Source organism: Mauremys reevesii, linkage group 12, assembly GCF_016161935.1.
Source record: "Mauremys reevesii isolate NIE-2019 linkage group 12, ASM1616193v1, whole genome shotgun sequence".
Classification (NCBI taxonomy): Eukaryota; Metazoa; Chordata; order Testudines; family Geoemydidae; genus Mauremys; species Mauremys reevesii.
Genome location: NC_052634.1, coordinates 26353621 through 26377432, shown reverse-complemented (window position 1 = coordinate 26377432; position 23812 = coordinate 26353621). Strand labels below are relative to the sequence as shown.

At 56.6% G+C, this 23812-nt stretch overlaps 5 non-coding genes across 5 annotated transcripts; 2 read left to right on the top strand and 3 right to left on the bottom strand.

The window, feature by feature from the left end:
• The first annotated feature begins 1008 nt into the window (after nt 1–1008).
• Nucleotides 1009–1082, top strand: TRNAI-AAU. Its single transcript has one exon. It is a non-coding gene; the product is annotated as a tRNA-Ile (tRNA).
• A 5543-nt stretch (nt 1083–6625) lies between these two features.
• Nucleotides 6626–6697, top strand: TRNAQ-CUG. Its single transcript has one exon. It is a non-coding gene; the product is annotated as a tRNA-Gln (tRNA).
• Nucleotides 6698–7695: 998 nt separating this feature from the next.
• On the bottom strand, nt 7696–7768 carry TRNAR-UCG. Its single transcript has one exon. It is a non-coding gene; the product is annotated as a tRNA-Arg (tRNA).
• Nucleotides 7769–14426: 6658 nt separating this feature from the next.
• Nucleotides 14427–14617, bottom strand: LOC120376321. Its single transcript, XR_005587208.1, has one exon. It is a non-coding gene; the product is annotated as a U2 spliceosomal RNA (small nuclear RNA).
• Nucleotides 14618–23629: 9012 nt separating this feature from the next.
• On the bottom strand, nt 23630–23701 carry TRNAQ-CUG. Its single transcript has one exon. It is a non-coding gene; the product is annotated as a tRNA-Gln (tRNA).
• Nucleotides 23702–23812: the final 111 nt, after the last annotated feature.

Below are 23812 nucleotides of genomic sequence, written 5' to 3'. Positions count from 1 at the left end.
GCGCCTGGCATCGGTTACTGTCAGAAGACGTGATAGTGGCCTAGCTGGACCATCGGTCTCACCCAGGAGGGCCGTTCTTATCTTCACCACTTTCCTCTAACCCAAGCAAAGCCAGAAGCAGGCCCAGCTCAGCAACTCTAGCAGACTCCCTGGCCTCTGGCCCAGCATACAGCAAAACGACCCTGCCTCCGCCAGGATAGACAGCCACCGACTCCCTCTTCCAGACCAACGCAGCCCTTCCCCGCTTTGGCTGTCTCCAAGCTGTCTGCATGCTCTGCTCTGCTCCACGGCTGCCATGCTGCCTGAGATCAGGAGGCTGCGAGGTCTCATGGTCTCAGCTGAGCTGGTATCGCATGCCACCCCGCCCATCTCCTCATTCTCTTCATGGACCCCTGGGATGTGAGTAATTCTGTATTTGAGTGGCTCTCCCTCCCGGCCAATGAGCTTGGCGTAGACTAGCAGGGAGGGAGGAGGAAAGGGATTGTGCTCCAGTGAGAGCTCAGAAAGAAAGGTGCAGGTCCCCCACTAGAGCCCAGCCCAGCAGAGCAAAGCAGAGCAGAGCAGGCTGGAGAATGTGTGTCTGGGTCTGACTACTTCTCCCATGCTCTTCCATTTGAGCTAACTTCCCCCAGCTGTCGCCAGCCTCCCAGTCAGCGCAAGGGGGAGAAGGGCCGGGGTGGAAGAGCTTTGTGGTCCGCAAGGGCTGGCCTTTTGGGAGGCCAAGCGGGGAGAGGGATGGAGGCCACTGGAGGAGCTGAGCTGGCTGACTGTCCATGGCTTCTAAAAGAAGGGCAAGAAAAGATCCCACGGCTGCTTTGCCGCTGGAGAATGCGGGCATTGATCCGTCTGCCTCTCGCATGCGAAGCGAGCGCTCTACCACTTGAGCTAATTCCCCTACCTTGGCAGGTGGCGTCTTGATCCATCCATTCGATAACGGAGGCCACATCGTTTCCCCATGCCAGCCGGTGACTCCTTCCAAAAGGGTCAGGCAAGGGAGAGCTTCCCGTAGGCTGGCTAGCTCAGCTGGTTAGAGCATGGTGTTAATAATGCCAAGGTCATGGGTTCAAGCCCCATGCTGGCCACTGCGGGAGGGAGAGGGTGACTTCTGCTCTTTTGGCTGACTGCTAGGGGTGGCAGAGGCCAAAACCAGGTGGGCCGGGAGCGGGCAAGAGCCCTGCTGGGCACCGGGCAGGACGAGGCTCCGGACACCTCCTTGGTCTCCCCTCCCTGGGCTCCTCGCTCCACCTGCTGCCTGAAAGGAACTTGGGCCCAGGGAGGAGACGGGTGAGCCCGGCCGGCTGCCTTCCAGGCTCATAGGAGGCCAGGCTTGAGCTGCCCGCCCAGCGAAGCCAAAATCACAGGCCTGCCGGCTCGCCCCCATTGTCCACAGAGGGTTGACCTGATGGCCCGAATTCTTGCCGGCCGCCAGCTCCACCCAAATGGACCCGATGCCGGATCACGCTCCCCAGCCCAAGCCACAGAGGAAGGCTTAATCCTCGGCACCCCAACCTAGGGGAGAGGCTTCACACTCCGCCGGCGCAGGGTGACCTTTGGGACTTCCCTGGACACCATCCTCCCACCGCCCACAGCCAGACCCCCCAAGCCCACACTGGAGCCCACCCCTCCGACAGGAAGGAGCAGGAGGACCACTCCGCCCAGGGACACCACCACTCAAAGTCAGCTTCACTTGCTTTCTCTTCTACCCCTTTCCTCCCAAGTTATGCGTGCCTCACGGGAGCCGGGCCTGGGAAGACGCAGGCACGGCACTCTGACTGGTGCAAGCCAAACGCCCACACTGAGAGTTTAGCACGGGCTCTTGAGGCACTGGAGGAACCCCATGCAGACGCACTGACGGAGCTAAGCTTTATGGCCAAGGGCCCTACCTGTGCAGAAAGCCAACTTGCTTGTGAAAAAGACTCCTTTTTCGGCTCCCCTTCCAAACTTCCAAATGGGAAAACACACACACTGAAACACCCAAACGGTCCTAATGCTGGGGCCAGGCGAAAAAGAAAAGCAAGGAAAAGATTTCTAAATGGCCACCCTGCCAGAGTCGTACAGCTCCACAAGTGAAACCCGTGGGAGGGACATTACACAGAAAAGGGGAATGGAAAGCTGCCCAAATTGAGATGCTGTGGAAAGCTACAGCCCCATCGCTACTCCTACTCTGCACACTTCTTGCAACAGCTGATGAACGGCCAGGTGCTTTTCGCATCCAAGCCCACACCAGGGGAAGACCTTGAGAAGCTTCCCGTGGCTTGCCTGGTTCAGCTGGTCAGAGTGCGGCACTCGTGGAGGCCAGGGGCACCAACTTATATGGGCTCCTGGGGCTAAAGCCCCAGGAATATTCACAGTCAGGGGCTCTGCTCCACCAATATTTGGAGCTAGGTTTCTCCCCTGCTTGGAGCGCCCCCGCCTCTCATTTCCCCCCCTGCCGCCGCCGCTGCCAGGGCTCGAGCTTCCCCCCCGCTCCCCACCCTGGAGCTTCCCTGCCTGAACGTGAAGAGTGCGCAGCGCGCGTCTCTCTCCCTTGCTGCTGCTGCTGCCGCCGCCTAAGGGCTACAGCATAACAGCAGTGCAAGCTGCTGGTGCTGTAGCACCTCAGGAGCGGGAGGGGAGTGGAGGGGGCCGTGCCGTGCTTGGCAGCCCTCCCCTCCCCTCCCCCTACCTGGAGGAGACGCGAAGGGACTTCCAGCCAGGAGACGGACCTCACTCACCTTAGCAGCTGCTGGGGCTTCCGTGAGTGTTTGACCCTATGATTCCCCCCCTGCACCCACCCCAGCCCCAGCCCCCACTCCTGCCCAACGCTGGGGAAGGGGGGGGCAGCCCCATCCCCTCCCACCGTCCCCCAGTGAGGCTGTGGTGAGGGGCAGCAGGCTGCAGCAGGGGTCAGGGAGGCAGGAAGCCACATGTGAAGGCAGTGCCCCTCCCCACCACAGGGGAGATGGGGGAGGGGGTTCATAGGCCTACCTGAGCAGCTGGGGCTTGGGTGAATTTTGTGCCAACTTGCTCTCCCTGTCCCCCCCCCCCGCCCCCCCCCTGCAGCCCCCCCCCACGACTGCCCCACGCTGGGGACGGGAAAGCCCCATCCCTACCCCAGTGAGGCGCAGCAGGCTGCACAGGGAGGCAGGAAGCCACATGTGAAGGCAATGCCCCTCCCCAGCACTCCACCAACCCACCCGCCACAGGGGATGGGAGAGGGAGGCTTCCTAGACCTGAGCAGCTGGGGCTTGGGTGAATTTTATGACACCCTGCTCCCCCCCCCCCCCATAGCCACCACCCTGCCTACCCCACTTCTGCCCCATGCTGGGCAAGGGGCAGCCCCATCCCCCATCCACAGTGAAGTTATGGTGAGGGGCAGCAGCATGGAAGGCCACCTGTGATGGCAACCCCCCGCCCGGTACCCATCGTAGGGGAGGGGAGTGAGCTTTCTGGACCTGAGAGGGGTTCTAGGAGCATGTGCAGAGTGTGTGTGCCGTGGGGGGCAGGAGGGGTCCCTCCCCTGGAGCTTGCTGCTGCCAGTGGTGGTGGGGGGGGAGTCCTCTCTGGCCCTAGCCCTGGGGCAGCCTGTCTGCACCCCAAGTTCCTCATCCTCAGCCCTGCCCCACCCCAAAGCCTGCACCCCCAGCACCGAGCATGCTCCTGCACTGTGAACCCCTCATCCCCAGCCCCACCCCAGAACCCTCACCTGAGGGGAAAAACATGCAACTTAAATTTGGTGGTCAGTTTGGAGTATCATTGTATTTAGCACAATATTTGATTATTTTACACCCTTCAAAGTATGTAACTGGTCGTATACAGGTGTTACGAAGTGGGAATGTGCTTAATGTTTTCTCTGAATACTGTCTGTGTGCCTCAGTTTCCCCTATGCATTTCTCAAGGCTCTAGATGGTGGGATAAGGGGGTGTGATTGTTGTAGAGCCCAAGAGGGACAGTGTGATGCCGTCTGCACAGAGAATGGCCGACACCGTGTCTCCAGGCAACAGATGGCCTGGGCCCTGCCCTGCAAAGGTGCCAGCTGAAGGTGTTGGTGAGCTCCCTCCAGCTCTGACGGTGCCCCTCACTCCCGACCCGCAGCCCCTGCCATTCCAGTCCTGACCTCCAGACTCACAGCTCTGCTGGTGCCCCTCACTCCTGACCTGCAGCCCCTGCTATCCCAGTCCTGACCTCCAGACTCACAGTTCTGCTGGTGCCTCTCACTCCCGACCCGCAGCCCCCTGTGCTCCCTCCAGCTCTTTCGGTGCCCCTCACTCCCGGCCCGCAGCCCCCTGTGCTCCCTCCAGCTCTGACGGTGCCCCTCACTCCTGACCCGCAGCCCCTGCTATCCCAGTCCTGAACTCTAGATTCACAGCTCTGCTGGTGCCTCTCACCGACCCGCAGCCCCCTGTGCTCCTCCAGCTCTTTCGGTGCCCCTCACTCCCGACCCGCAGCCCCTGTGCTCCTCCAGCTCTGACGGTGCCCCTCACTCCTGACCCGCAGCCCCTGCCATTCCAGTCCTGACCTCCAGACTCACAGCTCTGCTGGTGCCCCTCACTCCTGACCTGCAGCCCCTGCTATCCCAGTCCTGACCTCCAGACTCACAGTTCTGCTGGTGCCTCTCACTCCCGACCCGCAGCCCCTGCTATCCTATTCCTGACCTCCAGTGACGTTATGAGTGTAATATAATATTTCATTGAAAGGTGACAGGGCCAGAAAGAGTTAATTAACTCACCTCACCCACTGACCTGACCCATGGGTGAACCTTACGGACTGATTAGGAAGATCTGTAAATGAATAGAGCTTTGAAATGCAAGTCGGCATTGTTAGAGGTAGAAGGGGAGATGTTTGCTCAGGTCTTGTGATGTCAGCAAACAAGTCTTGTCTATTGCTGTAGTTTTAATTCAAAGATCAAAAAAGGAATATTAACATTTATGATGATACTTGAGTGAAATAGTATTATTGTCTGTGTGTCTCTTTGAAGGTTGTGCTAACCTGGATCCGAACTGTTTAATGGGTAAATTACCCTGTGCTAATTGCCAGGATGTTTGGGAGAAGGAGTTAAGCCTGTTGTTTTATCAGGCTGAAAGGCTGCTGGAAATGTATAAGAACCCTGGGACATGATCCTGCTTCATCTCAGATCTGCTTTGGGATTTAAGACGGGGAAACCTTAAGCCATAAGGATTGAGATCCCGAGTCAATGACTGGAGTCACCCTGAATATGGACATTGGACTATCACCTCTGGACTATTTCTAAAAGGACTTTTGGCAACTACAAGCTCATCTGTGCTATGCATCTGAACCTCAAGAATTGAATTCAAGTCTGTCTGTATATTGATCTTTTAACCAACACTCTCTCTCTCTCTTTTCTTTTTTAATAAATTTTAGCTCAGTTAATAAGAATTGGCTGTAGCGTGTATTTTGGGTAAGATCTAAGTTATAATTGAACCTGGGTATGTGGCTGATCCTTTGGGATTGGAAAAACCTTTTCTTTGATGTGATGAGATCAGATTTTCAGGAATCATCATCATATCTGACGTGTGTGTCTGGACGGAGGCCTGAGGCTGGCCACTTCAAGGGAACTGCGTGGTTTGGATTCTGAGTAACCAGTGAGGTGCTACAGAAGCTGTTTTGTGCTGGTTGGTAAATCTAAGTATTAGAATAACCACCAGCGTTTGGGGTTTGTCTGCCCCGTTTTGTTTGGAGTTCACCCTGATTGAGTGACCTCAGCTGGCTCCCACGGGCAGCACTGTCACACTGCTCCTTTCTAGTCACACTTTCTACACATCTAACATTAGTGTATAATGTCATACAGATCTATCCCAACACCTGCCGGAGGTCCTCTGGTAACGCGGATTCGGCCGCATGCCTGTGGCAGGTCCGCCGGTCCTGTGCCTTCAGCGTACCACCACCGAATTGCGGCTGCAGCTGGGGCACTGGCAGAGCTCCCGCAGGCATGCCACCTAATCCGCATCACCAGGGGACCTCCTGCCACCCTCACAGCGACCGGCAGGCCGCCCCCCGCAGCTTGCTGCACTGGTGCCTGGAGCCGCCCCATCCCTGGCCCAGGGCAGAGGATATTGAAGCTGAACATCCAGAGCTTGCAAGATAAAGGAGCAGGGGGGCTAGGCCTGGCGGTGTTGGCAGAACGGGAAAGCATCAGAGGGTTCTATGGCAACCAGGGGGATTGCTGGGAGTCGGTGAGGGAGGAGTTGGCGGCTTTGTTCTGGCAGTCGTGCAAACACCACAACATTAAAGAAACCAACAGTGCCAAGTCCTGCAGTGTCGCCTGTGGGATTTCCACAAGAGCATCCAGGCAGGGGAGCCAGTCAGCGTGTGACTGTACGATCGGATCAAGCGACAGCTGCCCGAGTTCCAGGAGATGAGGCTGCAGCTGGCTGATATGAGCGGGAGCACCGAGTGAAGGGAGGAGCAGCCTCCCCTGACATTTTTGCAGCCTGCAGGGAATGGAGACAAAGCAGGGGGATGCAGGGACTCAGGGCAGGACCCGCGGATCCGGTAGAGCAGGACCACAGTCGCTGGAGGAGGAGAGAGAGTCCCGCAAGAGGAAGCCGCTGGTGGGAAGCAATAAGTGCAGAGTGCAAACCAGCCAGCTGAGAGTCACAGGGGTCTAGAAAGCAAAACAGCAGCAGGTCCTATGGTGTAATGGACAGCACTCAGGACTCTGAATCCTGGAATCTGAGTTCAAATCTCAGTGGGACCTCTGGCAGGTACAGTGGTTTGCTGCAAAGCTTTGGAGCGCCATGTGCTTTGTTACTCTCTCCCTGGCTGAACTAGAGTGGATGCTTTTTCCTCCTCCTCCTGGGTCACTGGTGCCCATTGGAGATAGGGTCATTGGCGATGGGTCTCTGGTCCAGCTGGGCCGCTAGAGGGTGGGGTCCTAGAACTTAACCGTCTGGCTAGAGAATCCTGCGGGTTGACCTGATGGTTGGGTTTCTTGCTGCTTCACCTGATGTCCACAACTTTGGTCCCTGTAGCTGCAGCTCTTCCTCTTGCCCACATGGCATTTAAAGGAAGCAGGGCCAGGGCCAGGCTTCCCAGGCTGGAGCCCAGCACCTCTCCTCCTCTGGGCACCTAGAGCAGAGGCGGCTGGTGCTGACAGCTCCAAGGGAAGGCTTATAAGCCACAGAGCAACCAAGGGCAGGGCTAGAGGAGGGCAGGACCATGCCTATGTGTGACCTTCAGACAGGCACAAAGACACCCAGCCAGGCTGCTCCCTGCCAAGCCAAACACCCACTGAAGGTCACCAGCATGCGGGGCAGCTGCTGATGCTCTGTGGCCAACATCACAAGACGGTAGGAAAGCAGGGCCAGCCCCCATGGTGGGGCCTCTGACCGTTCGTACTCCAGGTGCTCACTTTGGCAGTGGGGCAGGAGATTTTACCCCAAGAGGCTTTTCCCCAGCTGGCGAGAAGCAGAGAAACACCCAGGCTCCATGTAGCAACCCCCCTCACGCACAGGGACAGAGGGAAACTGCTCCACACGCTAGCCCGGGCAGCCGCCCATTTTCTTTGGCAAGTCAGGAATGGCAAAGGCGAGACTGGAAGCACCTGGAGCTCATGCCCCAGCCTTTGTGACGCCCACCCCCCAACTCCTTCCCAGGGCTCTAGCTGAAGCCAGAGCATTGGCCTGAGTGACCAAGAAGAGGTTCCAGCCCTGAAGGGAGCAGGACGTTCAGCTCAAAGGTAAAATTGCACAACCACAACCACGAAGGGACTCAAACCCTCAATCTCCTGATCCGAAGTCAGACGCCTTATCCATTAGGCCACGTGGTCACACAGAAAAAGGCCCTCCAGGCACTTCTTTGGAAAAGGCCGACACTGACGCATCCAACGAAGTGGGGATTCACCCACGAAAGCTCATGCTCCAATATGTCTGTTAGTCTGTGAGGTGCCACACGACTCTTTGCTGCTTTTGCAGACACTGTGTTTCTCAGGTCAGCTACTGAGGGGGGCCGAGACTCTCTGGGCACAAGAAGTCGAGTTCCCAGTGAGATGTGAGACTTAATTCTCTGGAGCCAGGTGCAGGGCTCTGGCAGGGAGGCTCAGGCATGGGGGATTGTGGTGCAGCGGACGGACCGGCTGTCTAGGTGCAGAGATTTAGTCGCGCTGAGGAGGAGGAGGAGGAGGAATCCTGCTGACAGGCAGTGTCCAGGGCTGGTGCAACCACTAGGCAAACTAGTCGGCCGCCCAGGGTGCCAAGTGGTTGGGGCACCATAAAGCGCACTCAGGGGAGGCGGGGGAGTGGAGGTGAGCTGTGGCAGGGGCTGGGGGAGGTGCGGGGGGAGGGCTGCCCGCAGCAAGTAATGGGGGGCGGGAGTGTGTGTGCAGGGGAACTGCTCCCTGTCCCAGCTCACCTCTGCCCCATCTTCTCCCCTGAGCAGGCCGCCCCCGCTCTAATTCTCCTCCCCTCCCAGGCTTGCTGCACTAAACAGCTGATTGGCACCGCAAGCCTGGGAGGCGGGAGAAGTGGCGCGGCGCCGGCGAGCTCAGGGGAGAAGGCGGAGCGGAGGTGAGCTGGGGTGGGGAGCTGCTGCAGGGGGGGCTGCCCGGCTCTTCCCCATGGCCCCCGCCCCTGCTCTGCCCCAGCCCCACCCCCCCTGCCCCTGCACTCACTGCATGGTAAGTGGAGTGACCCAGCCCCAGCCTGGTCCACTCCCCTGGCTCCCAGCCACGCTGCTGGCGAGTGCTGTGGGGCGGTTCCCCCCCTCCCCCCAAGCTTGGGAACCAGGGGAGCAGAGCAGGCTGGGGCTCCAGGCCTCCGTGGGGGGAAGCAGAGGGGGGCTGGCCCCAGGCCATCATGGGACCAGAGGGGCTGGCTACTTCCTGCGGGAAGGGGAGTGACCCGGCCTCAGCCTGCTCTGCTCCCCTGGCTCCCAGGCTTGTGTTGGTGTGGGCTGGATTTGTGCGGGTGTTTGTGTATATTAGCAATTGTGTGTGTGTGGCTGGATTCATGCATGTGTTTGTGTATGTTTGCAATTGTGTGTGTGTGCATGCTTTGCTGCCCTCTGCCGGCGCGACAACCATTTCTTCGTATGTCACAGCCCCCATACCGTTGACCCCGGTGGTGATTTCCCCATGTTACAAGGGCTGGCTGGCCTGACCCTTCTCCCCTCGGCGGAGTGTGGCAGGGGCTGCAGCTCACCCCCTGTGGGGCAGGAGTGCCAAGGTGCAGGCACTGGGCTCCGATGCACCTGGAGAGCAGCTCAGGTGAGGCGGGGCAGGGCATGTGGTGTCCGTTCTGCGTTGCCTGGTGCTGGGCCATTGCACAATCCCCAGCCACGCCGCACAGCGCGCCCCAAGAGGGGGCAGGGGGCCAAGCAGATGATCCAGCACGAGGGGATCATTCTCATTGGAAGCTGTCCAGTGGCAGTGAGTTCCACAGGCCTTGGCACATGCTGTGTGGGGCAGGAGGTCCTTGTATTTGGAGCAGTGGGAGTGAACTGTGTGCTGTTGTGTCTCTGAGCACGATTGTGAATATTATGGTGTGTGTGGGGGGGTGATTGTGAGTGTGGCTTGAGGGGTGATTGTTGCTCTCTTTGGGGGTTGGGATAGCATGTCCCTCTGGGTGTGTGAGTGTTCTTGGTATTGTGTGAGTCCCTTTGTGCATGTGTGTGTGTGTGTCACTTGCTGCAGAATATAAAATCCTGCAAAGCCATTTCCTACTGGTTAGCCCAGCAACACACCGATACAAACAGTGTCACAGACAGACACACACACAGAGCGGGGCTCAGCCCCACCAGCAGGGGGCAGCAGGGACACACACATCTCTCCTGGGCCAGCTTGGACAATTTCCCATCACGACCCGGCACAGTGCTGGTGCCCCCGCACGGGGGTGGGCAGCGACCGGGCGTGGGGGGGGGGGGCAGATGTGCTGGATTCAGAAGGAAGCACTTTGGGAAAATCAGTCACGGCCCTTAGCAGAGCTGGGACACAGACCCAGTGAGCCCTGCACCACCCTGGGAGGGGAGTGGGGTCGAGTGGTCAGAACAGGAGGCGGCTGGGCACCAGGACCCCTGGGTTCTATCCCTGGCCCAAGGAGTGGAGGGGGTCTAGAGCAGGAGGACTGGGAGCCAGGACTCCTGGGTTCCATAGGGGAGACTGTTTTTTCCTGTGCTCCCCTCCCTAGAGATCCCAGCCCAGCCCCCTAGTGGAGAGTGAGTGGGAGCCGGGGAAGTTGCTCTCCCACTTCAGAAACATGATTCAACCTCCCCTCTACCATGGGCTGTGACATCATGGACCTCCCCCTCCCCAAGGCAGACAGTAGAAGCCCCCACCCCCCAGAGAAGGGGGGGGGGGGTCTAGTTGCACCCACAACAATCCCACTCATGGTTGCAAAGAAACCCCAGAAACCACTGCTAGGACAGGATCTGCTGCTTTCTTTTCACCATGAGCTGCTCCCGGCCAGGCACCACACCCCATTCACACGCCTTTGGTCACTATGTAGCTCAGTAGCAATCACTGCCCCGAAGTGACTCCGGTGCAGGCACCCACAGCACGAACGCCCCACACCGGATTCTGTCCACACGCAGAGAATTCTCTCCGCCGGGCTCCTTCGGTTCCTCTCGCTGCTCCCCGTCCTGCCGCCAGACACTGCTCATCTGCATAGCCCCGCCCATGGACACGTGACACCTTCTGTCGTTTTGGTCTCCAGTGAAGGAGTCGCCTGCGGGGAGTGAACACGTCACCGCACGTCACAGCCGCCGGGCGGGGATTGTCTGTGAGCCCCGCGCTGGGGGCGGGGCTTCAAGGAGAGACCCAGCCCCATAGACAGCCTGGGGCAGGGAGATATCGGGGGAGGGGATGGGGGGGCTAAGGGAGAGACCCAGCCCCATAGACCCGTAGGGGCAGGGGATATTGGGGTGAGGAGGGGAGAAGGGGGGTTGGCAGAGACCCAGCCTGGGGTGCAGGGGAAATGCGGTGGGGTGGAGGGAGATATGTCGGGTGGGGGTGGGGTGTGTGAAATGTTGGTCCAGGGAAACTGAGTCACTCCCAAGACATCGTGTGCAGGGGAGAGCACAGGGGCAGGGAGAGAGACCCAGCCCCAGCCCCACAGAGCCCCAGAGGGATATTGCGGGCAGGGGAGGGGATGGAGGGGGGAGAGACCCAGCCCCATAGACCCCTAGAGGCAGCGGGATATGGGGTGGCAGGAGAGGGGATGGCAGAGGAGACACCCATCTCCATAGACCCCTAGAGGCAGGAAATGAGGGGAGAAGGGGGGAGGGAGGGATCCAGCCCTATAGACCTGTAGGGGCAGGAGATATTGGGGGTAGGAGGGGAGAAGGGGGGTTGGCAAAGACCCAGCCCGGGGTGCAGGGGAAATGGGGTGGTTTGGAGGGAACTGGGGAGGAGAAGACACGCATTGGGGGACACATGTTGGGACAGGGAAACTGACTCAGTCCGAATACATGCGGAACAGGGCAGGGCAGAGGCAGATCATGCTGGTCCCAGGGTAATTTCAGGGGGGTTCTGATTCCCCACTCAGCCGGGGGGCTCCCCTCTGGGCTGGGGAGCCCTGGGGTGGGCTGGGTGCAGGGGCTGGGTGTGTGTGTCAGGCTGGGGGAGCTGCCTGGGCAGAGGGGCTGGAACTGGGGGGGCTCCCAGCACCAGCACACCCAGCGCGTGGTTGAGGGGGGGCAAGCTGCAGGGGGCTCTGCTGGTCACCGCGAGGGCAGCAGGCTGCTCTTTGTCCTCCCCTTATGCAGCCCAGGTGGGGAAGGTGACCTGGAGGCAGGGAGCCCTGATGTCGCTCCTTGCTCCCCCCTCACAGCCCCCTAGGGGGGCACGGAGGAACATTGGGGGGAGCAGTAGCCGCTCATCACCGCTCTCTCCCCCTTCTCTTCCCCTCCCTCCCCCCATGTTCCTATGCCGGGAGGGAGCAGGGAGAAATCTGGGCAGCACCCCAAGCAGCACTCCCCTGCCAGCCGGGAGCAGTTTCTGACTTTACACCGGCAGCACACACCTCTCTGCTACCGTACACCACCGCCCTTGACCATGGTACCCCTGGGCAATGCCCTGGTGGCACCCACCCCTAAGGCTGGCCCTGGCTATGGGCTTCAGAGGGAGTGACCAGACCAGGCGGCCATGGAGAGCTCCAGCCCCTGTTCTCCCCTCCCAGCTTCCAGCAATCAGAGGCCAGGGACATGCTTCCATGCTGATGACAGGTACTGCTCGATAACGATCCAAAGTACATTCATATTCCTCATCTGAGTCAGATGCCACCAACCGAAGATTGATTTTCCTGTCTAGTGGTTCAGGTTCTGTAGTGTCTGCATCAGAGTGTTGCTCTTTGAGGACTTCTGACAACATGTTTCACACCTCGTCCCTCTTGGATTTTGGAAGGCTCTTCAGATTCTTAAACCTTGGCTCGAGCGCTGTAGCTATCTCTAGAAATCTCACATTATACCTTCTTTGTGTTTTTTGTCAAATTTGCAGTGAAAGTGTTCTTAAAATGAACATGTGCTGGGTCATCACCCAAGACTGCCATAAAACGAAATATACGGCAGAATGCGGATAGAACCATGGAGTAGGAGACATACAGTTCTTCATCAAGGTCTTCAGTCACAAATTAATGCATTATTTTTTTAACGAGCGTTTTCAGCATGGAGCATGTCCTCTGGAATGGTGGTTGAAGTATGAAGGCATATGGATGTTAGCATATCTGGCATGTTAATACCTTGCAATGCTGGCTGCAAAAGTGCCACGAGAGAGCCTGTTCTCACTTTTAGGTGACGTATACAAGACACGGGCAGCATTATCTCCAGTAAATGTAAACAAACTTGTTTGTCTCAGCAATTGGCTGAACAAGAAGTAGGACTGACTGGACTTGAAGTTTTACATTGTTTTCTTTTTGAGTGCACTTATGCAACAACAAAAAATCTACCTATGCAAGTTGCACTTTAATGATAAAGAGATTGCACTACAGCACTTTATATTTTACAGTGTAAATATTTGTAATAAAACTATATATAGTGAGCACTGTACACTTCGTATTCTGTGTTGTAATTGAAATCAATCTAATTGAAAATGTAGAAAATCAAAAAATATAATAAATTTAAATTGATATTCTATTGTTTAACGGTGTGATTAAAACTGAGATTAATCATGATATTTTTAAAGTTAATTGTGTAAGTTAACTGCGATTAATTGACAGCCCTACATTTGAATTTTTCTGTCCCATGCAGGACAAGCTGGAATATCCGTGTGCAGGGAAAGAGCCTGGGGGGAATTGTGCTGGGAAATTATTTCCTGTTCTGACATGTCCCCAGTTGCCCTTTTTGCCCTAACAGGCTGCAGCGCAACATACATGTTTTGCTCCAGCTCATTCCGTCCTCCCAGGGGCCGGGGAAGGGAAATGGCTGCAGTGGAGCCAGTTGAGGGAGGGATTATCAGGAGTTGCTGGCGGGTTCCCTTGGCGGGAGAAAGGGCAGTAAATACATAGGGGTGGGAGCTTCCAGGAGGTTGGTCTGGGTGGGAGAGGGCAGGAAATCCCAGGGTGGGGATAGGTGTGACAAACCTGCTGGGATTTGTTTACTGTGAGGCTCCAGCATTTCTCAAATGTGGCCACCAGGGGCTTTTATTGTGGCCACAGCCTCCCGGGCTGTAATTGAGGGGGATTCGGGGGCAGCAAAGCAGCGGCTCATCCCCCCGACTGCCTGCAGGGGCTGGTCCCTACCCCCTTCCGGAGTCATAAACACTGCAGGAGCAGGCAACCAGCGGGAGTTCCCCTCCTCCCCACGTGCGCTGGGGCTCAGGCTTCAGGCTTCTGCTCTGGGATGGTGGGCGACAGGCTCAGTCAAGATACATGGAACATAGGCTGGGTGGGGAGAAGTCTGTGTAACTCATCCAGTTATTGATATACATGTGACCTCGAATATTGCCAATCTGTGTCCCCCCCCTCCCCACACAACCCGCCCCCCCCAACCAACCATCTCCCAAACAGACCCTCAGTCTGGAAAGCATTCATCCCTCATGTTGTTGAAAAAACTCACAGCAAACAGAAGAATCTCAAAGAATCCTGTGGCACCTTATAGACTAACAGATGTTTTGCAGCATGAGCTTTCGTGGGTGAATACTGCTTGCACTGCTTGCATCCGAAGAAGTGGGTATTCACCCACGAAAGCTCATGCTGCAAAACATCTGTTAGTCTATAAGGTGCCACTGGATTCTTTGCTGCTTCTACAGAACCAGACTAACACGGCTACCCCTCTGATAGAAGAATCTCAGCTTTTAAAACAATTTTCCAGCAAGACAAAGAAACTCACAGCTGTAGACTCAGAAAACACTCCCAAGGAATTTTAACAATACATTGTTATGAAGAACTTAAGTGCTAAAGAAACCTGATTTTCCAACTAATTTAAAAAAAAATCTTCTCAAATCAGCATCTTTAGAGTGAATCTTATTCTGCTTTTTTAACCACACAATTCTCCCCAAAAGGAGAGGCACTGGTCCTGGAAATAGTGCAATACCAGGTCAATGCATGGGGTGGTGAGAGCAAGCTCCTATTCCATCCCCTTGTTTCAAAAATCAATTTAATATACAGTCCTCAAATAAAGGACTTATCAGATATTAAACTGATAAGAACAGACACTACGCTTGATCTTAGCCAAAAGGCCAAGAAGCGATGCTATGAGTCTCGGACGTTAGGCAGCTGCTCTTCCCCCACTTCTTTCTACTTCAGCACGAGGAGCACCCAGACACGCACCAAACACCATTCACGACACTTGATAACTAGGTAACTCGAAGTGATGATCACTTCCCCGAAGTGACTCCACTGGAAGAATTCAAAGCAAGAGCCCTTAACACACAATTCTGTTCAAAGACAGAGAAGTCTTTCACCCTCCATCCTCTTGCTGGTTTCCCTGTACACGACTAATTTGCATAAACCCACCCACTGACCTGTGACTAACAATCTCTCACTGTTAACTCTTACAGCAAAACAGGCCAGAGAAAGCCTATGCAAGCGCTATCCCGCAGCCCCAATGCTCTTTTCTGCTCCTTCTCAAACGTACAGTCATCAGGCACATATAAGATAGTTTTGCTCCATACCAGTCCAGTTCCTTGTCTAACCACTGCACACACATGGTATAACCCTACCCTGAGCTGATTCCCGACTTTTGCGCTCAATCCAGGAAAACGAGAATTGAGAGAGAAGCTGTGCAGGGAAGTCTTCCTCAACTTGCACTCCACTCCCCAAGGGCCTTTCGGGCTCTTCTGTGGACTTCAGGTTCCATTTGATTGCCAAGGTTTATGGTCTTATTAATTAGCCATCTCCTAATGCAAGGATGCTACATGACAGACTAAAGATCGATTTTCCAAAAGAGCTGAGAAACAGAACTAAAGCTGAGCACGAGGTGTTACATTTCCATGAGCATCCAGAATCTGACTGTGCCCTGGCAAGTTCAATGCTTCCGAAAGAAATCAGAAAATAAGGAGCCCGTCAGGTCCCCCTGCTAGCACCCAGATCTAGACAATCTGCAGGGAAATAAGGAAAAGGTGATGAATAAAGAAGACAGGAAATAACAAGGAAATGAAGAGGTTTGTCGAACGGGTTTCTGTCCGATATACCATCTTCTCAGCTACCAATCAAAGTTAAAGACCTAAAGTCGACCTATCGGCATAAGTACAGATGGTTGGATGGAAGTTAAAAGGAGCTGCTGTGGCAAGTGTTAGGAGCCTGCAAGCAACATGCAGATGGTTTAAAAATGCTGCAATTAGAGGCTGCGACAAAGTTCCTCCTCTACCTTGGTGGGTCCTGCGCTTATTGGCAGATTTGCTCACCTCAGTGATCTTCCCCTCTGGTGGAACCCACAGTCTGGGTCAACTCCTCCTGGGTCTGATCAGGAGTTGGGAGGTTTGGGGGAACCCAGGCCTGCCCTCTACTCCGGGTTCCAGCCCAGGGTCCTGTGGATTGCAGCTGTCTATAGTGCCTCCTGCAACAGCTGCATGACAGCTACACCTCCCTGGGCTACTTCCCCATGGCCTCCTCCAAACACCTTCTTTATCCTCACCACAGGACCTTCCTCCTGGTGTCTGATAACGCTTGTACTCCTCAGTCCTCCAGCAGCTACACCCTCTCCCTCTCAGCTCCTTGCACCTCTTGCTCCCAGCTCCTCACATGCACACCACAAACTGAAGTGAGCTCCTTTTTAAACCCAGGTGCCCTGAGTAGCCTGCCTTGATTGGCTGCAGGTGTCTAATCAGCCTGTCAGGGGTGCGGAAAGCCCTAGGTCGGGTGCAAGGAAGTTTTGGGCCCTAGGTGAAACTTCCACCTTGCACCCTCCCACCCAGCTAACCGCGTCTGTCCGTTCCCCCCACCCCCCGCAGCTAACTCAGCCCCCCACCCGGGGAGCCCCCCTGCAGCAACTACTCCCCCATCCCCCCGTGGCAGCTAACCCTGCCTGGGGAGACTTCCTCCCCACCCCACCCCCTGCCCTGGCAGCTAACCCTGCCTGGGGAGACCTCCTGCGGACATGGATGGCAAGTTTGTAGAATTTTTCGTGGTGCCCAGAACCCGCCCCCCAACTCTGCCCCCCCAACTCTGCTCCCACCTGCCTAATGCTCTGGGAGGGGGCTCGGGAGTGGGAGGTCTGGGGTGCAGATCCTGGGCTGGGGATTAGGGTGCAGGAGGGGTGCAGGCTTTGGGATGGAGTTTGGGTGCTGGGTGCTGGCTCTGGGCTGGGGCAGGGGGTGGGTGTGCAGGAGGGGGTGAAGGGTGCAGGGTTTGGGAGTGTGTTTGGGGTTTGGACGGGGTTTGTGGGACGGGGGTGGGGGTGCACCTTGTGGGGAGGGAGTTTGGGGATAGGAGGGAATACAGGGGTGAGGGCTGTGGGGCTGAGGATGAGGGATTCATGATGGAGGAGGGGACTCAGGGCTGGGGCAGAGGATTAGGGTGCGGGGGGCTGAGGGCTCTGGCTGGGGCAGAGGATTAGGGTGCAGGGGGACGAGGGCTCAGGGCTGGGTCTGAGAATTAGGGTGCAGGGGATGAGGGGTTCATGCTGCGCAGGGGCTCAGGGCTGGGGCTGAGGATTAGGGTGCAGGGGATGAGGGCTCTGGCTGGGGTTGAGGATTAGGGTGAGGGGATGAGGGGTTCATGCTGCGGGGCTCGGGGCTGGGGCTGAGGGGTAGGGTGCAGGGGGATGAGGGGTTCATGCTGCGCAGGGGGGCTCAGGGCTGGGGCAGAGGATTAGGGTGCAGGGGTGAGGGCTCTGGCTGGGGCTGAGACTTAGGGTGCAGGGGGATGAGGGCTCTGGCTGGGGATGATGGTTTGGGGCATTGGGAGGCTCAGGGCCGGGGAGAGACCCAGCTCCAAATATTGCTGGAGCAGGGCCCCCAGCCGTGAATATTCCTGGAGCCCGGGCACCGCACACAGATATAACCTGCCGCCCCTGCCTGCGGCAGCTAAGCCTGCCTGGGGAGCCCGCCCCAGCTCACCTCGGCTCCACCCCCTCCACTGAGCACCCCGGCATCGCTCTAATGCTCGTCCCCGCCCAGGCTTGCGACGCCGACTGGAGGAGAATTAGAGCTGGGCTGTGTGCTCGGTGGAGGAGGCAGAGCGGAGGTGAGCTGGGGTGGGAGCGGTTCCCTCTGCGCCCCCAATCCCCCGTTACTGGGGACAGCCCTCCCCGCGCGCCCCCCCACCCAGCTCACCTCCGCTCCACCTCCTCGCCTGAGGGGGCTATTAGGCGCCACCAACCACTAGGCGGCCGCCTAGTTTGCCCAAATGGTTGCACCGGCCCTGGTGTTCACAAGCAGTGTGAAAACGTGCAATTCCCGCTCACACTGCACAGGGGCAGCACAGCTCCGGGGTTCTCTGGAATCACACAATAATGCTGGCTTTGTTCCCACAGCACCTGGAGCTTTGCACAGTGAGACATGGGGGTGCTGCAGCCCCCGCCGCACCCCTCGTTCCTGCACCTCTGCTTCTCTGCAGGGAACTTGTTATGCCATGAGGGGGTGCAGGGAGACTGTGCAGGAGACCTAGGCCCACACCCCGAGCACTGCAGCTCCAGCGCTGTGTGCGGGATTCATTTCTGCTCTCTGATAAAACTGCTCCAGGCTCCTCTGTCCAACTAATATTCATCCAGGCTCCCCGGCGCTGTTAGTATCTGTCCAGAGCTCTCGCCAGCCCTGCCCCAGGAGAGCTGGGCGCTCGCCCTGCTCTAGGAGAGCCAGGCAGGCCCTGAGCACTAGACGGTGACCCTAGGCCAGTGGTGCCAGAACAATCTGTATGGGGGGGGGGGGGCTGAGCCACTGAACCAACTGTAACCCCTGGGTGTGATGGAAACCACGTCAAGCCAGGGGCTGCTGCAGCCCCCCCAGTTCCAGCCCCTCTGCCCAGGCAGCTCCCCCAGCCTGACACACACACACACACACCCTGCACCCGCCCACCCCAGGGCTCCTCAGCCCAGAGGGGAGCCCCCCGGCTGAGTGGGGAATCAGAACCCCCCGAAATTACCCTGGGACCAGCATGATCTGCCTCTGCCCTGCCCTGCTCTGCATGTATTCGGAGTGAGTCAGTTTCCCTGTCCCAACATGTGTCCTGCCCTGTGTCTCTTCTCCTCCCCAGTTCCCTCCGAACCAGCCCATTTCCACTGCACCCCGGGCTGGGTCTCTGCCAACCTCCCTTCTCCCCTCCTGCCCCCAAAATCTCCCTGCTCCTACAGGTCTATAGGGCTGGATCCCTCCCTCCCCCTTCTCCCATCATTTCCTGCCTCTGGGGGTCTATGGAGATGGGTGTCTCCTCTGCCATCCCCTCTCCTGCCCCCAATATCCCTCTGGGTCTCTGTGGGGCTGGGGCTCTCTCCCTGCCTCCGTGCTCCCCCCTGCACAGCATGTCCTGGGAGTGACTCAGATTCCCTGGACCAACATTTCACCCCCCCCACATGTCTCGTCTCTCCCCCAGCTCCCTGCACCCCACCCCATTTCCCCGGCACCCCGTGCTGGGTCTCTGCCAACTCCCTCTCCTCCTGACCCCAATATCTCCCTGCCCCTACAGGTCTGTAGGGCTGGATCCCTCCCGCCCCCCTTCTCCCATCATTTCCTGCCTCTGGGGGTCTATGGAGATGGGTGTCTCCTCTGCCATCCCCTCTCCTGCCCCCAATATCCCTCTGGGGCTCTGTGGGGCTGGGGCTCTCTCCCTGCACACGATGTCCTGGGAGTGACTCAGTTTCCCTGGACCAACATTTCACACACCCCACCCCCACCCGACATGTCTCCCTCCACCCCACCCCATTTCTCCTGCACCCCAGGCTGGGTCTCTGCCAATCCCCCTTCTCCCCTCCTGACCCCAAGATCCCCTGCCCCTACGGGTCTATGGGGCTGGGTCTCTCCCCCCATCACCTCATCCCTTTCCCCAATAGCTCCCTGCCCCAGGCTGTCTATGGGGCTGGGTCTCTCCCTGAAGCCCCGCCCCCAGCGCGGGGCTCACAGACAATCCCCGCCCGGCGGCTGTGACGTGCGCTGGGGCTGTGACGTGAGGTGACGTGTTCACTCTCTGCAGGCGACTCATTCACTGGAGACCAAAACGACAGAAGGGGTCACGTGTCCATGGGCGGGGCTATGCAGATGAGCAGTGTCTGGCGGCAGGACGGGGAGCAGCGAGAGGAACCGAAGGAGCCCGGCGGAGACAATTCTCTGCGTGTGGACAGAATCCGGTGTGGGGAGTTCGTGCTGTGGGTGCCTGCACCGGAGTCACTTCGGGGCAGTGATTGCCACTGAGCTGCATAGTGACCAAAGGCGTGTGAATGGGGTGTGGTGCCTGGCGGGGAGCAGCTCCTGGTGATAAGGTGCCCCTCACTCCTGACCCGCAGCCCCTGCTATCCAGTCCTGACCTGCAGACCCACAGCTCTGCCGGTGCCCCTCACTCCCGACCCGCAGCCCCTGCTATCCAGTCCTGACCTGCAGACCCACAGCTCTGCGGGTGCCCCTCACTCCCGACCCACAGCCCCGGCTATCCCAGTCCTGACCTGCAGACTCACAGCTCTGCCGGTGCCCCTCACTCCCGACCCGCAGCCCCGGCTATCCCAGTCCTGACCTGCAGACTCACAGCTCTGCCGGTGCCCCTCACTCCCGACCCGCAGCCCCCGCTATCCCAGTCCTGACCTGCAGACCCACAGCTCTGCTGGTGCCCCTCACTCCCGACCCGCAGCCCCCGCTATCCCAGTCCTGACCTCCAGACCCAGAGCTCTGCTGGTGCCCCTCACTCCCGACCCGCAGCCCCCACTATCCCAGTCCTGACCTCCAGACCCACAGCTCTGCTGGTGCCCCTCACTCCCGACCCGCAGCCCCCGCTATCCCAGTCCTGACCTCCAGACCCACAGCTCTGCTGGTGCCCCTCACTCCTGACCCGCAGCCCCTACTATACCAGTCCACACCTGCAGACTCACAGCTCTTCTGGTGCACCTCACTCCCAACCCGCAGCATCCCTGCCAGGGAGATATTGGCTCCGCTCTTTCTTTCTTTCTGCTGCTGTTGTTAGTCCATGAAACATCAAGGGTGGAATGCAAGGCTGAGTTCACGCACCAGCCCCCTGCAAAAATTTCAGTGCCCCAGAGAAATCCTGCCCCCTGCTATTGGAATGATGTGCTGGAGATTTGACTAGGAAAGGGACTGTCTGAATTGTCAGAGTGGGGAATGAACAACAATCTACAGCAATGTCGTTCACACAAACACACTCTCATGCTGCTCCAGCCGGAAGGGAAATGGGCAGGAATTCTCGCTGTTCAGCCCAGGACACACTTACACTAATGCAGCCATGAGTGTGCTGGGGAAGCTGGTCTGGGCAAACAATTTGAAGTGACAATTTAGTGAGAACAAAATCATCATGCAGTGAAACAACTGCATGTCAAGTAGTTGTGGCCGAGTGGTTAAGGCGATGGACTAGAAATCTATTGGGGTCTCCCTGCGCAGGTCCGAATCCTGCCCACTGCGCTGCTGTTGTTATTATTGTACTCTTAGTGCCTGAGCATCCACAGTGGGAACTGGAGATAAATCTAGTTTTACTCTGTCTACACTTAAAACGCTGCTGTGGCACTGCTATAGCACTTTGGAGTAGACAGTGACTGGAGGGATTTTCTCATCCCTGTAATAGCTGCATGGACAGAACAATTCTTCCTTTTCTTTAGCACTATCTAACCCGGGCTTAGGTCACCTTAACTATATGGGTTTGGGGGGGGTGTCACACCCTGGGAGACATCGCTTTGCCAATTCAGTGCCCAGCGTTCACCAGCCCTTAGATCCCTCTGGGTATTTCAATGCAGGCACTGACCTGTGAGAGGAAAACATCAGCTCACAAACACAGAGACTGAATTTCCCACATTTAATCTCGCTGCACTTTCCAGAAAGTCACAAAATTCAATTCATTCTTGCTAGGACAGAGAAAAAATAAGTGATACTAAGTTTTTGGCTTGATTAAATAAAATTAAGTGTTTAATTAATATAGTAAAAATCTGTACTGATTCCTCTAACTAACACCATAGCGTGAAATAGGAACAGAGACAAATCTTGTCAGTGACGACTAATTTCACAAATGATCTTCCCATTATTAATTTCCACAGTGCCCCGAGTGGAGGTCTGGGCACCTCCACAGTGCCCCGAGTGGAGGTCTGGGCACCTCCAATGTCCAATGCTCTGCGTTCACCTTCCCCTAGAATTGTTCTTGGACATTCAACTTCCTCTGCGGCATGGGGCTAAGGTCACTTGCTGGAGGATTCCCTGCACCTTGAGGTCTTTAAGCCACAATTTGAGGACTTCAATAACTCAGACATAGGTTAGGGGTTTGTTACAGGAGTGGGTGAGTGAGATTCTGTGGCCTGCATTGTGCAGAAGGTCAGACTAGATCATAATGATCCCTTCTGACCTTAAGTCTATTAATCTATTAATCTAGTCCCAAATTTGGAAAACTGTGCAGTTCAGCATGAGAATAGTGACCCCGTCTCCTTCCTGCACCTGCTCTACATTGCTCCACAGCAGCTTCTCCCCCTGCAGAGTCACCCCAGCACTGCAGTGCAGCCGCCCAGGGTTCAGCAGGGGCCCCTGGCAAGGACAGTGGGTAAAGCGAACAGCCCGGTGTGCCTGGCTCTGAGGCAGCTGTAAAAAAGCAACACCCCCCCGCCCAGAAGTAGAGACTGAATTCCTTAACTTTAACATCATGACCCCATGTAGAAAGCCACACGTCAGTTGTATTTTCACAGGGAGATGCAAAAATCAAGTGACACCAATTTTTAAGTTGAGTAAATAAAGTTGAGGAGATAGTTATTAACCTCCCAAAAATATATTAAAGATCCCTCAACATAACACCTGAGAGTGAAATATGAACAGAGACAAACCTTGTCAGCAAAGGCTCATTTCCCAAACGATCCTCAAAATGTTACTAATTCCCACCCCTCCTCCACAGGAGCTCTGTGCAGTGTCACTGTTCTGCAGGCAGCTTCCCATTAAATGCTGTTGTGGGACATTCCCAGGCCTGGAAATGTACCAACGACAGAATTTGAAGAGCAAACCTGTCTCCCCGCACCAGGCAGGATTTGAGTGTTTCGTCCCTGTCACTTAGTCTTTGTCAATAGTACAGACGCCAGGGGCAGGACTCCAGGCTCTGCTTGAGGGATCCTGGCACAGGGGCTGGCGGGGGAGAAAGGATTGTAGATTCTGACCTGTGCTCTGGAGAGGAGAAAATAATTGAAGGGGGCATTATTAACTCTTCCCCTTCTCCGGCTCCACTGGGCTGGAATTTTACATTCCACAGGGCCAGATAAGGGGGTGATGCCACTTGGTTAATGAAAACCAGTGTTGTAGGTGAGGCTTGAACTCACAATCTCAGCATAGCTCCTCCCAGCACTGTGTACTAACCAATTGCACCACTAGAGCACCTGTTAGTTAGTACCACCTCTTAGAGGCACCCAGTGGCCAGGGTTAGTTTCCACAGGTTACTGGGCAGGGGCTTAAGAAGATTATGTGTTGTATTGTTGAAGAGGAGTGGGAACGGTCAGAGGCCCCACCTGCTTTCCAACCACCTTGTGATGCTAGTCGGCCGCAGAACGAATGCTGGTCTGTGGGTGGCCTTCAGTGGGGGTTTGGCATGGCAGGGAGCAGGGAGCAGGCTGGCCGGGTGTCTCTGTGGCTGTCTGCTGGCCACACATAGGCATGGTTCTCCCCTCCTCTTGCCCTGCCCTTGGTTGTTCTGTGGCTTTTAAGCTTCCCTTGGAGCTGTCAGCACCAGCCGCCTCTGTCCTAGGTGCCCAGAGGAGGAGAGGTGCTGGGCTCCAGCCTGGGACTCTGCCTCCCTCCTGCCTAGCCCTGACTGTGAAGCCTGGCCCTGACACTCCTTCCTCTAAATGCCATGTGGGCAAGAGGAAGAGTGTGGCAGCTGCAGGTACAGAGATCAAAGTTGTGGACATCAGGTGAAGCAGCGAGAAACAACCATATGATCAATCCACAGGAATCTCTAGCCAGACTGTTAAGTTCTAGGACCCCAACCTATAGCCGCCAGCACATTGAACCAGCCAGACCAAAGACCTGTCTCCAGTGGGGATCAGTCACCCAGCAGGAGGGAAAAAAACTCACTCTAGGTCACCCTGAGAGAAGGTAGCCAAACACATTGAGCTCCAGGGCTTTGTAGCAAAGCAACATGTCGCCACGAGGTCCCACTGAGATTTGAACTCAGATTCCAGGATTCAGAGTCCTGAGTGCTGCCCATTACACCATGGGACCTGCTGCTATTTCATTTTCTAGACCCCTGTGACTCTCAGCTGGCTGGTTTGCACTCTGCACTTATTGCTTCCCACCATCAGCTTCCTCTCGCGGGACTCTCTCTCCTCCTCC